A 14,315-nucleotide genomic window follows, 5' to 3' on the forward strand; every position below is an offset into this window, starting at 1 on the left:
GACAAAGGAACTGGGTCTACAACCAAGAATCAACTACCCAGCAAAACTGACTATATACTCTTTCAAGTGAAAGTATGGTCATTTAATAAAAATAGAAGACTTCCAAGCATTTCTGAAGAAAAGACCAGTCTTATACAGAAAATTGAGGCCTAAATATGGTCTCATATAATTCCTAGCTGGGTGACCCTGGGCAAGTCATTTAACTCCTATTGCCTGGCCCTGAGCACTCTTCTGCCTTGGAAGCAATACACAGTATTGATTCTAAGACAGAAGGTAAGAGACTTTTTTTTATTAGTTATACATCACAGACACTAGGTGAGAGATCATCCAGCAAGGGGAAAAGATTAAAAGAGACACTCTTTAACATGATCCAAGATCCTCTGCTGAGTGGAATTGGGGTAGCTATTTCCCAACATTTATTAGAGATATGAGAAAGAGTCTCTAGGTCTAGGAGCTTGTTGTCCCTGATGGCCATTATCCACAGGTGATAGCTGATGATATGGGTTCAAATAATTTCTTAGAGCACAAGAGACTGCCTTCCTGAGATAGCCCATCTTCCCACTTTGCAGAAAAATGTGCAAAAATGAAAACAAAATTTGTGAGTGAATGAGGGTATTTTGGACTAGATCTGGGAGTTCATTAGAACAAGGAACTCCTAATGAGAAAATTCTTATAATTCCATTTTACAAAGAGAAAGACTACTGGAATGGGAATTAATAAAGTCAGGGTTTTAGTCCCTTTTCTACCACTAACTAGCTATGAGAACTTGAGTCATTCAGTTAGATACATAACCCTATTATGTGGTAGATGCTGAGAATACAAGACAGAAATGAAACAAGATTTGCCCTTGAGGAACTTATAGTCTACTAGAGGAAATATATATATTTGCACAGTGAGAACATGGGCTATGGACTAAGTCCTAGGTTCAAATGCTACATCTGAGACTTACCACTGATGTGACTTTAGGCAAGTTACTAAATCTCCCCGGGACTCAGTTATCTCATCTGTAAAATGGGGTGATTGGACTACATGGCCTCTGTGTTTCCTTCCATTTCTAGGTCTATGATTCCATAATCCCATAAACTCTGATATATAAATACGATATAACTCGAGGAAGGAAAGAGCTTTAACAATGGGATCACAACAAGAATTCTTACCTGAGTGGAGCCTTGAAAGAAACAAAGCCAAATAAAAAGGTCTAGTTGAGGAGGGAGTGTATTCCAGATCCAAGGGAACAGATTGGGCAAAAGCATGAAGATGGAATGTCACATATAGGGAAAAATCAACTAAGAGTTTGGTTGAAATGTAGAGTGCATTTAGAGGAATGGATGAAACCAGCCTGTGAAGGATTTTACCTGTTGATCTGAAGTCTATACTGTATCCTAAAGGCAATAACCGGGGGCCATTGTCACTTCCTGAGAGTGATGGCAAAAGTTGATTGAGGTCCCAGCTAGGATGGTGGCCATGTGAATGCATGAAAGTGGGTAGATGAGAGAGCGGCTGTGGTGAATGAATAGACAAGACTTGGCAATTGATCCAATATGAAGGGTGAAGGAGAGGAAAGGAGAGAACGACAGAGCTTGTTAGACTATAAGAACCCCAGGAGTAGGAATCATTTCTCTTTGTATCCTGTTCAGTGATGCCTCGTATGATGCTGGTGCATAGTAAGTAGGTAATAAAAGCTTATATATTGATTGAGAACTTGGCTGCCTAGAAAGACAGCCTCAATAAGAATAGGTGAGTTTCCCTGGTGTCATACTTACAGTGCTAAATTTGTGATCAAGAAGACCTGGGTTCAAATCCTATGTCAGACACCAACTATGTGACCCTTGGCAATTCACTTAACGTCTCTAGACCTCAGTTTCTTCATCTGTGAAAGGAGATTGTTGAAATAAATAATTTCTGAGAATGTTCCCTTCTCTAAAGTGAGAATGCTTTGAGTCTGTTTCATGTGTAGAATGAAGAATGATCTCTAAGGCCCTTCCAGCTCTGAATTCAGTGTTACCAATTCACCCAGAGCCTTCTTAGAAGCCTCTTCCTCATCCAGTAGATTGAGCTGACCAGCGTTAACAAACTGTTCCCATCTGTCTGTTTTTCTCTCTGTGTGTCTTTGTCTCCAGTAAATAGTAAACAGTTCTGAAGAGCCAAACCCCACTAATTTAGGCACTTACCCTGTGATTGAAAAAGGAGGCCACACGGCTCAAGGCTGTATCCTTTTCTCGTTAGGGGCATCATTCAATCATGGTGGCTCGGTTTCCACGTGAGAAGCTTGGCTGTGTCCAGGGAATAGCCCCCTCAAACCAGGAAATGTGTGTGTAGGGGGGTGGGGGGTGAGTTCAAACAGCCTCTGAAGGAAGCCGATAAACAACAGCTGAGATGATGAAAGGTCAGATTAGCTCCTTGCTTTGAGGGAAAGCAGGGCTGAATCCATAACCACCAGAGGTTAGAAGGCGGCCTCCCAATCTCCAAACAGCCATTCTTGACCCAGAGCCTAGGCCAGATCATAAAATCCATAAAAATATCAACAAGATGTTTGAAGGTGACACGGAGCAGCGGTGACGTCCTATTCCCAGGGATGCTACTATTAAGGGCAATTGTCTGGTCTGCTTTCCACCTGGGGCCAGGAAAGCCGCTTGCTCTCCACACTCCCCTAATAGAAACCAAGGTTTGACAATTTTCTCATTTTCAGCTTCCTCAGAGAACAAGGAAATGAAGTCAAAGCTTTCCTTGGCTAGCAGCGTGGCTTTCCAAACAAAGTCAGAGGAAGAAAGATTATTTCAGGGTTGGAGTGGGGAGGGAAGCCAAAAGATCATAATAATTATTAACTGGCATTCTAGAAAGTGGGTCCTCAGAGGTCATTCTTTGTGAACTGAAAAACAAAAATCTTGCTTGATTGGAGGGTTCAGTAGAGATCCAGGGCAAACTGCCTTCTCCCTGAAAGGTGGTGGGGCTGGAAGTTAGGGAGGTGATTACCCCAAGCAGGTGAAGACTTCCCCCAGCAGAATGAGTGGATCGGAACAGTCCAATGTTCCAGTGGCCATGAAGGTAATTGAAGCAGGTACTGTAGAGGGCTTAGAGCTTGGTCAGACATGGAAGATGCCACGGTCATCCACTGCATCCCAGGCCATTGCCAGTCACCTGACTTTTGTCTTGCCACTGGTCTTGGATGACTCCAGAAGAGAGTGAGATGATTATCTTTGTGCAACTCTGTCTCACTTAAAATCCAATTCATGCTCAAGTCAAGCCCTCACTCTATGAGGTTATTGTTGGCCCTCTTTAAAAGAGGAGGATGTACAGCATTACTAGGAAAGGGAGCATCCAGAGAAAGAAAAACAGCTGGGTGAGAGGTCATGAGCATCTGTTGAAGGACATGGGCATAGTGAGTGGTGAGAAGAGTAGGTTGAATGAGTGTGGGGTGCCAAATGTGTAAAGACATTTACAAACCATTCATTGTTATGTCGATGCCATCTATAATTATTCATGCTGGCCTAAAGCCTGGGTTAGAGAACCAGAGAAATAAAGATTTGGAGGTACAGGCAAAGGAGAGGTTTGGTCAAATTCTGTTCATGCAAAGGCTTATGGGACAGTTGGGGATTAGGGCAAAAGAATCAAAAAAATCTGCCTTCTCCTATGATAAGTCTCTCCCTGGGGGAATATGGGAAATGTTGGAATCCTGGAAATGTCTTATCACATTACTTACTATCCACAAGCACTGATCTCCCCTCATTGCTATCTAGTGCTCCACTCTGATCCCTGGATCTTCACTGACATAGCTATAATCCTTTGTTATTATTCAGATAATAGATCTCAAAATGGAAAGGATCTTAGAGAGATCATAGAGCCTAATTCTCTCATTTTATAGACAAGGAAACAGGCTCAGGAAGGTCAGATAATAGGCAAGTAGGAAATATCAGAGCTGGCATTCCAACTTGTCTGGTGATTCCAAGGTCAACACTCCAAGATCAGAATCCTTTCTATTGCGCCATGATTAATAACAGGATGCCATGAGACTGTACAGCACTGGGGCTTGACGGAAAGAACTGGGCCATATGCAAATGGAGTAATTAAATGCTCCCACACTGATGATGGTGAATGGAATTCTACCAGAAGCCTAGAATTTTAGATCTGGGAGGGCCTTTAGCAGACATGCTCAGAAACAAAAAACAAAAAACAACCAAAACCACTCCATTGTAGTCAACAAAGTCATTCAGGCTGTGCTTGAAGACTTCCAGTGAGGCAGATCTCACTGCCTCCCCAGGCTACCCTTTCCACTTGTTGTTCAGTGTGGCCAATTCTTCATGACCCCATCTGAGGGTTTTCTTGGGAAAGATAGTGGAGTGGCTATTTCTCTCTTCACCTCATTTGACAAAGAAGGAAACTGAGGCAAACAGGGCTAAGTGGCTTGTCCAGGGTCACACAACTAGGAGGTGTTTGAAGCTGAATTTGAACTCAGGAAAATAAGTCTCCCTGATTCTAAGCCCAGGTCTCTATCCACACTGTACCACCTAGCTGCCCATTCCCCTTATTTCTAGGGCTGAGAAGCCTTCAGAGATTTGCACCTTCTCATGGGAGATGGACAGAAAATGGGAGCCCTTCTTTTCTCCACTCCCCCAACTCCCACTCACAGTCATTGTCTTTTGTTAGTCGTGATTTGTTTAATGTTGCATTCTGGTCTTGACAAAAGCTCTAGTTTTTACAGGGATCATAAAAGCCTTATAATAAACCCAGGAAGCAGATACAGAAGGCAGAATCATTCCCATTTTACAGACAAGGAAACTGAGGAGCGCTACATGTGCTCAGTGCCTGTCTGTCTCTTGGTTATAATCAGAGAAATGTGGACTAGTGGAAAGCTCAGCAGAGCTAGAATGAGACCCACATTCTACTCAATCTCTCAATGGCTCATTATTTGAATCTTAGACAAGATGCTTCCCTTCTCTGAGCCTCAGTTTCCCAGCTATAAAGTAAACCAAACAGCACTTGCCCCACGTTTGTGCAAACCATACCAAGGCACAAGAGAAAAAGAAAGTGCTCTGTTAACTGTAGCGTTATGGAAATGGCAGCTCCCTGAGGGCAGGAACTGGTTTTCCTTCTACATTGGGCACAGTGGCTGGAATAAAGCAAATCGACTCCTCCAAGCAGTGCAGAAGAAAGAATGGTGGACCACAAAGGGACTGGCTCCAGCTTTCCCTTGTACCCCAGGACCTCATTTTATGGGACCAATACTCCTCAAGACCCTTCACGTCAGCTGGAAATCACATGCACTATTTTCTTGTCAGTGTTTCTTCTGTGGACATTTCTAGGCACTTTATGGCTTCTCAGAGCTCCCAGCATCACTGCTCTTGCACCCTGGGCCATTATTAATAACTAAATGGTGTTAATGCAACAAAGAGAAGCACTGCTCTGGTGTGGACACAACTTACTGCAAGCGAGAACTCTGGACAAAGACTGACGTGGGAGCTACTGTTGGATGCAAAATGACGTAATGGCTCACATTAATGCTTCTCAGAGAATAAGCATGATGGGGTGAACTCCTGGGAGACTTTACAGCACTTGGGGAAAGGGTGCAGATTTAACGTGCAATTAAAAACTTTTATTTTACATTTTTTTGCCTTTTTTTTTTCGGTTGCCAATCACATATACCTCAACCCATGTGTGTTGAGTTTGTATAAAATAAGGTCCTACTATACTAACCCCACTTTCTACCAGTATGACCCTTGGTGAGTCAGCTCACCTCTCTTGCTCTCAGTTTCCTCATCTGTAAAATGGGTATTGTAATCATTGTACGACCTGCCTTGCAGGGTTGTTGTGTGGAAGGCATTTTGAAAATCCTAAACCATGAAGAAAATGTGTTATGATTTCTAAATGGCATTCTATGTGTGGGAAAAAGCTAGCACTCCCCACCAAGTGCCTCAGTTACTCCCAGGGAGTAATAATTGAGGCACTGAGGGGTTTAGGCTAATTAGATTTTTCCCAGGGGAGAAAGAAAAAGATATTAAAGTGTGAAAGTGTTAGAAACAGGAGATACTATATTACGAGCACTTGGCTGGAAACTTTTTTCTAACTACTGTTTTATGTGACCAAGAATTAGCCATGGAAGAATGTTAGAAGGAAATGGAGCTGCCCCCCCGGTCTACATCATTACACTTGCCTGGTGCCAGGGAAATGAGGTAACACCATCTGCAGAGGGTTGTCTAGCTTGAGATAGTACAGAGTGTAGAAGACACTATATCCACGTCAGTTATAATTATTGTTTGCAAGGAAAAAAAAATCAGATAGCGTCGATTCAGCCAAACAACCGGTTTCTCCTATTTTGAAAATCAGAATAATGTTGACCAAATGAGCCCCTCCTGCCCAGGTGCCCCCACCAGGCTATACCATACTGCAGGGCTGAGATGGAGGGAGAACCAAACTCGCTTTCTGAGTGAGATGGAGTGAGACGTTCCCTTCCCATCTCTAGAGGCACGTCATCTCGTGGCATCCCACTATTGATTATGCTGAGTTTGAGTGTTGATTCTGATACTACCTGGATGTTACCTAAGCTCTCAGAGCCTCCATTTGTCTATAAAATGAGAGTTAGACTCTATGATCTCTAAGATCTCTTCTAGTGTGAAATCTATTGGGTTAATAATAAGGGAATATAGTAGTGTCAGTAAAGATTCAGGGGTCAGAGTGGAGCACAAGACAATAATGAGGTGAAATGAGTGCCTAGTTTTGTTGTCATTGGGTCGTTTCAGTCCCATCTGACTCTTTGTGACCCCATTTGAGATTTTCTTGGCAAAGAGTGGTTTGCCATTTCCTTCTTCAATTCATTTGACAGATGAGGAACTTGAGGCCAACAGGGTGAAGTGACATGCCCAGGATCTGAGGCTGGATTTGAACTCAGGTCTTCCTGACTCCAGCCTTAGTACTCCATCTACTAAACCACCTTCCTGCCTTGTAATATAATAAGTATATATGATTAATATAATATAATATAATGCAATATAATATGATGCAATATAATATGATACAATATAATATGATGCAATACAATATGATGCAATATATTATATGTAATTAATATAATTTATAATACAATAAGTATATATAGTAAGTAACATTCCCATGGGATATATTTAGTGGTATCAGAAAGGATACAGGGTGCCAATAGAGATGGCAGGGGGTTGTTGGAAGCCAGCCTGGCTGCGGTGGATGCTAGAGCATGCAAAGACAGATGGTAGTTATGGTGAGTGCACAGTTTGGGTATTCAGTTTTGTTTGAGATCATTGTGAGAGTGTGGGATAAATGAGGGATTAGGAGCCCTTCCTGCACTGCCCTTGGATCCCCTGCTCTCTGGGGTGTAAAGGGCTTGTGGCTCAGTTACTAGTATCCCCCCCCATCCCCTAAAGAGTGAATACCAGGACAGAGTGAGCAATGGGAGCTGTGTTTTAGATTCTGCTTGTATTCTTATTTGAATCCTAAGTGCCTCTCAGCCCAAAGACCAGTCTCCTCTTTTGATGGATTATTGTTGTTGAGTTGTTTTTCAGTCGCCTGATTCTTCATGATCCCATGTGGGGTTTTCATGGCAAAGATCCTGGAGTGGTTTCCCATTTTCTCCTCCAATTCATTTTACATATGAGGAAACTGAGGCAAACAGGATTAAGTGATTTGCCCAAGGTCACACCGCTAGTGTCTAAAGCCAGATTTTAGACTCGAGGATATGAGTCTTCCTGACTCCAGGTCCAGTGCTCTATCCACTGCCACTCTCCTCTCCTTGGATTTTTAAAAATAGAAATCTTCTGTGATAGGCAGCCAAGCCAACTTAGTCTATCAAACAGAATACATCAAATGCTTTCAAAAACCCAAGCCGACTTTGAATTCAGCTTTCTGCCACTCCGGAGCTGAGCTGTCCAAGCCCTGGGTCACCCTGTAGGTCAGATTCACAAATTCTTCTCCAGCCGCCTGACCCACTCCTCATCGCTACACCACCAGACCATCCCAGGCTGTAGCACCATCCCCTCAGCCTCCAGGACCAATCCTAGAAAATGAATTTGCCTCAGTGGTGACCACTGGGGTCCAAGCCTTAACACCTTTCCAAATGAGCAAATGATACAATGCTGGGAGAGATGCAACCTCCTCCAATGAATTAATTAGACTTCCAAAAAGAGCAAGTGGGCTTGCTGTGGTGTGTTATTAAACAGCTTCGTAAGTGGCAATTGAAAGAAAAAAAAGCACTTGATTTTAAATTCCCTCCCTGAGGTGTTAATTGTGACAGTGAGGAACCACGGAGGTGGAGATCCCTGTGTAGGCTGTAATAATTTCTTGGTTTCCAGGCATCACCAGGGCAAACCCAAATCATGCTGGCCTTGGGATGGCTGCTTCTCTTGTGGGGAGCACAGAAAGGAGGAAGGGGGATGCTGGGTGTTTTGCCCATTTCTGGGGCCCTGCAAGCCATGCTGGAATGGCAAATGGCAAGGGTGGGGGTCTCATTTTGGTTCTGTTGTGCAGGAGACCCAGAGAACAAGATGGAATCATATCTGTGGAACACAGCTCCCCCTTCCCCAGTGTTCAGCACGTTCCCTGAAACATTTGAACTCCAATCCAGTGCCAAGAGATCCTTAGGGTCCCGGGGCAAATTAGGGTGAGGACAATCCATTCGAGGGATCTGAAGAATTTTATAAACTGATGCAGAGGGATGAAAACAGAATGGAGGAAAACATATAGTAATCCATCAAGCTCCTACTTTATGTTAGGCACTAGGCGAAGTGCTGGAGACACAAAGGCAAAACCAAAGTGTTCTCTGCTTTTGAGAAGCTTACATTTTAGAGGACAGCTGGGTAGCCCAATGGATTGAGGGCCAGGACTAGAGACGGGAGGTCCTGGGTTCAAATCTGGCCTCAGACACTTCCTAGCTGCGTGACCCTGGGCAAGTCACTGAACCCCCAATTCCCACCCTTACCCCTCTTCTGCCTTAGAACTAATACACAGTGTTGATGCTAAGATGGAAGGTGAAGGTTTTTTTTAAAAAAAGCTTATATTCTATTGACATCAATCACATTATCAGCAAACACTTATTAAGTACTTACTATGTGCCAGGCACAGGCAGCCCGGTGGTGCAGTAGATAGAGCCCTGGGCTTGGAATCAGGATGGCTCATCTTCCTGAGTTCAAATCTAACCTCAGACACTTATTGGCTAGGTGACCCTGGGCAAGTCACTTAACCTCGTTTGCCTCCATTTCCTCATCTGCTAAATGGGCTGGAGGAGAAAATGGCAAACCACTCTAGCCTCTTTGCCAAGAAAACTGCAAATGGTGTCTCAGAGAGTTGAACGTGACTGGAAAGCAGTTGAACGAGAGCGAGGTGCCGGCATCTCTTGCTCTGAACACGGCGATCCTATCAGAGCCACCATCGCTACTGTAAAGCATATGACAAGTGGCTTTCCTGTGACCCACCATTCTTGTGATTCCAGACTCTGGGTAGGGCAGGGGCAATGGGGAAGGGGGAGCTTAATAGAGGAGAGAGAATCCTCCCAGAAACGCCATCACTGAGGACGACGGCGTTGTGGCTGTGACCTCCGTAGTGTTGTGGAGTGGGGATGGGGGGAGGCTGCCAGCACAGAGGAGAGGCACCTTGGCGTGGGGATGTTGAGGGGGATGGACAAGGACAGCAGCTCCCCTGCCCGCCCAGTTCTCAAGGGGAGCTGCAGGGACAGCAGCATTTCTTCGAAGAAAAATTCAACCCGCCTCCTCCCAATGTTGGCACCCTGGGACGAAGCCCCCTTCACCTCGTGCTAGTGGTGCCTCTGCTTGCTGTCAGGTCAGGACCTTGGTTAGGTCCCGACACTCCAGAAGGCTCTCTGGCCCCTTCCAGACTCAGCCTGTCGGAGCTTGGCTGCAAGATTCTTTTGTCTTTGGGCTCTGAAAGCTGGCTGGCTTCTTAGCCAGCCACCTACAAATCTCCAAGTTTCCCAGGAGGAATAGGAGAGAATTGTTCATCTGATTCGAATTGAAGTGGTGGAAGAGAAGTGTGAAAAGAGGGAGAGTCTGAAATGTACTCGCTGGATGGCTTTCAAAAACCTAAATCCCAGCCCACGCACAGGCTGGAGATTCAAAGAATCATGGGATAGCAGAGCCAGGAGGGCCCCTGTGGGCCATACAGTCCAATTCTTCCCTGAAAAGAATCCCTCCCACACGTATGTACCCACACAGGTATACACGCGTGTGTATTGTGCATAGCACACCTGCCGTACGGCCTCCAGAAGGGGAGAACCCACCACCTCGGAGGGGAGGCCGTTCTTTGTCAATAAAGTCTTAATTTTCAGGAGGCTTTTCCCAGAACCATCTGAAATTGGACTCTTTATAACTCATCAGTTCTGTCTTCCTGGGGCTAAACAGGACTTCCTGGTGGTTTCCCTTTAGATGTTCTCTAGCCTGACGATGTCCTCCACAGAAGTGGAGCTAGTTCACTAGGGTACTTCTTAGGTGTCTCTTATGTGTCTCAGAATGAAAATACAAGCCAAGAAAAAATCCCAACAATAGTGCATATACTCAAAGAGCTTCCATTCTACTGGGAGAATACAAGACTGAAACGCTGAAAAGCAGGAGGTGGGGATGGAGAAGAAGATGGAGAAGGAGAAGGAATGTGCACTGGGGCAAGGTTGAGCCGTGTCCAGGAAGACGTGAGCTGAGCTAGGTTTGGATAAGGATAACTGGCCTAGGTCAGTGATGGCAAACCTATGGCATGGGTGCCAAAGATCTCCTTCTCTGCATGGTCCACCCTCCAGACTGTTGTTCAGTCATTTTCATTTGTGTCTGACTCTGGGACCCCATTTGGAATTTTCTTGGTAAACACCCTGGAGTGGTTTTCCATTTTCTTCTCTCTCTCGTTTTACAGATGAGGAAACCAAGGCAAATAGGATGAAGTGACTTGCCCAAGGTCACACAGCCACTAAGTGTCCAAGGTCTGATTTGAACTCATGAAGATGAGTCTTCCTGATTCCAGGCTTGTCTCCTTATCCATTGTGCCACCTTGCTAGGGTAAGTGTTTTATACAGTTTAGCTATTTAAAAATACGAACCAAAGAAAGACACCCAAATACATACACACTACTCAGTCTTGAAGTGTCCCTAGCTTCCTTCAAAGTACAGCTTCCTGTAGGAGGTCTTTTGGGACTCCCCCCTCATCGGTTGTTTTTACCTTCATGTCTCTGAAATGACTTAATATTTACTCTGTTTACATTTTGTATACATTTATCTGCATCTATGCTATTTTCCTCCAGTAGAGTGTAAGCTCTTTGTGGGCAGAGACTGTTTCATCTTTCTCCCCAGTGACTCATACATTGCAGATTGTTTTTTATCATTTATTTTTATTTTTAAAAATAGATGGCATTAATATGTGACATAACTAATGTGTATAATTGGTTATAAATAGGTAACATATTATAATAAATATGCTTATCCAAGAGAAGCAGATTCTTTCCTTAGCTATGCCCCAAAATCTATACCTTGTTCTTTTCTCCCCTCCCTCCCCGGCTTCCCCCTCCCCAAGAAGGCAGGAAATACACTACAAATTTGTATACATATTATCATCTAGTGCAGTGATTCCCTAAGTGGGTGCCACCGCCCCCTGGTGGGTGCTGCAGTGATCCTGGAAGGCAGTGATGGCCACAGGTGTATTTATCTTTCCTATTAATTGCTATTACAATTTTAAAAAATTAATTTCCAGGAGGGCTAAGTAATATTTTTTCTGGAAAGGGGGCGGGAAGGCCAAAAAAGTTTGGGAACTGCTGATCTAGTGCATACTTCCCTGTTGGTCGCGTTGTGAAAGAAGATGCTTATTGCTTAATAAAGCGAAGAATGGTACGCTTCAGTTTGTATCCAGACTTTGTTTCCTCTATGGTAGTGGACAGCCTTTTTTCATCATGCCTCACACATTGCAGATTAATAACTATGACAGCTAACGTGTCTATAAGTGCCTGCTAAGTGGCTCTGCTAAGCACATTACAATTATTATCTCATTTGACCTCCCTCCCAACAACCCAGCAATAGAGATGCTGTTATTATCTTTATTTTCCAAGTGAGCAAACTGAGGCAAAATGAGGTCAAGTGACTTGCCCAGGGTCACTCAGCTAGTAAGTGTCTGAGGCCAGATTTGAATTCAAGTCTTCCTGACTCCAGGTCCGCTGCTCTAGAGAGCCACTGTGGCATGCTATGGCCTCCATTAATAAATGTTTGCTGAATTGAAATGAGTCAGTATATACTTCTTCAATATACGAACTTCTGAGGAACTTATGCTGAATGAGAGGAGGAGGGTATTTCCAAATTGCATTTGGAAAGCTGCCTAGCATTTTCCATGATTCCAAGTTGCTTCTAACACCAATATTCTCCTAATGATGCTTAGACTTTTGGAGCACCATAAACTCAAAAGAATCCAAATAACAGATGGCTCAAATGGCAATGAAAATGTCAGCCTATTGTAAATAGACTGAATTACATTTACTTAGAATGACTTGCACATTAGAACTGCATAGAAAACATGATTGAGGTCTTATATGACCAGAAAAAAAGGCGGGTCGGTCATGGAGCAAGCATGGTCACGAGGGAAGCTTGGGGTGCACAAGGTGGCTCTGTGGAAGAGAGCCGAGCTTGGAGATGGGAGGTCTTGGGTTCAAATCTGCCCTCAGACACCTACTGGGCAAGTCACTTGATCCTATCCACCTATGCCTTACTGCTCTTCTGTCTTAGAACTAATATTAGTTGTGATCATTTTCTTTTTAAATTCTTACTTTCTGTCAGAAAGTAAGAATTTAAAAAGAAAATGATCACAACTTCCTTTTCTGCATATTCACAGGACATTCCTTTACTAGAATCTCTTAGACTTTTACAACTGATTAAAACCAAACATTCTTCCTTTGGTTAAAAATCAGGACATTTGCTATTCTCTAGATCCAAACCCTTCTCCTAAGCCTTACAATTATGCAATGATTATAGGTAATGCCTTGGATATCCTAGGACTGTCCTTGTTTCCAATTCCTTGGTATTTCATTTGGCTGATCCTGATGACTTGAAGATATCTAAGGCAGCTAGATGCTTTCTTAACTCTCTCCTCTTTTCTTTCAGGTTTCAATTTCCCATTAGCATTTGGGTTCTGTCCTTTCTAGTCCCAAGGTCATTCTCATAGGCAGAGAAAACAAGCAAGTTAAGAGTTGAGTAGTTCTGCCTTCTCTTCATCATGAATTATCATTGAGCTCATTTATTCCAAGCAGAAGTCCTATCTCTTCTTTGATCTTCTCTTTCTTGATATAGCTTACACACACACACACACACACCACTTATTCCTTTTCAGCCTAAACTCAGGTTGAGCTTCAGCACTCTTGACATTATACTTAAAGGGATGATGGTGAGGCAGTCACTTGGTCATTCCAGGTGTTCCTCTGTTTCCCCACTAGTAGCTAAGACTCACAAGGAATGCTAAAAGCAGCAAAGAATAAATAAGGGACTGGAGTAAAGGACACTGTCAAAGAAATGCAGCATTGAAGAAGGCTGCTTACATGATGAGACCCAGGAATGACTAGAATGACTGGCCCCCATGCCTCACAGAAATGCTTGTCTTGTCAAGGCACCTAGCACAATGGATGGATCCATCATGGAAAATATGTGGGAGAGCAGAGTGGGCAGGGAGGGATAGGCTACAGGCTGTATCACTTGAAAGAACTTCCAAATGGGGGAGAATCCAGGTCAATCAGCCAATCAATCAACAAGCATTTACGACACACATGCTTGCTGTGTTCCAGCAACAATGCTATGACAGGGTGCAAACAGTGACTAAAGCAAACCTCTTCCCTGAACGAGCTTCCATTCTAAGGGTGCAGAAAGCACGTCCATGTCGAAGTAAATACAGAATAAATACAAAGAGAATATGCAGGTCTTGGATACAGAGTCACAGTGTAGAAATTGTGGATTGACAACTGAAAGGCTGTTGGAGAGCTTCAGGCACCAACAGGGAAGGGAAGCTTTGGAGCTCTGGAGCTGAGAGAGTGGAAGGCTGCTAAGACTGTGGACCAGCAGCGTTAGATGGAGCCTTAGAGACCATTTAGTCTGACAGCTTAGTGAGGGGCAGTGGCTTAGCCCAACTCCAAACAGCAGGTTAAATGGCAGAACCTGGATCTCCTGACTCCCAATTCAGTGACCTTGCCAAATACACCATTCTTCCACCTTCTCCTGTCTTTCTCCCCTCCCCTGCTCCTCTCCCTTCGCGCTCTCTCTCTCTCTCTCTCTCTCTCTCTCTCACACACACACACACACACACACACACACACACACACACACACACACACAC

The sequence above is a fragment of the Gracilinanus agilis genome, chromosome 2 (genome assembly GCF_016433145.1).
Source record: "Gracilinanus agilis isolate LMUSP501 chromosome 2, AgileGrace, whole genome shotgun sequence".
Taxonomy (NCBI): domain Eukaryota; kingdom Metazoa; phylum Chordata; class Mammalia; order Didelphimorphia; family Didelphidae; genus Gracilinanus; species Gracilinanus agilis.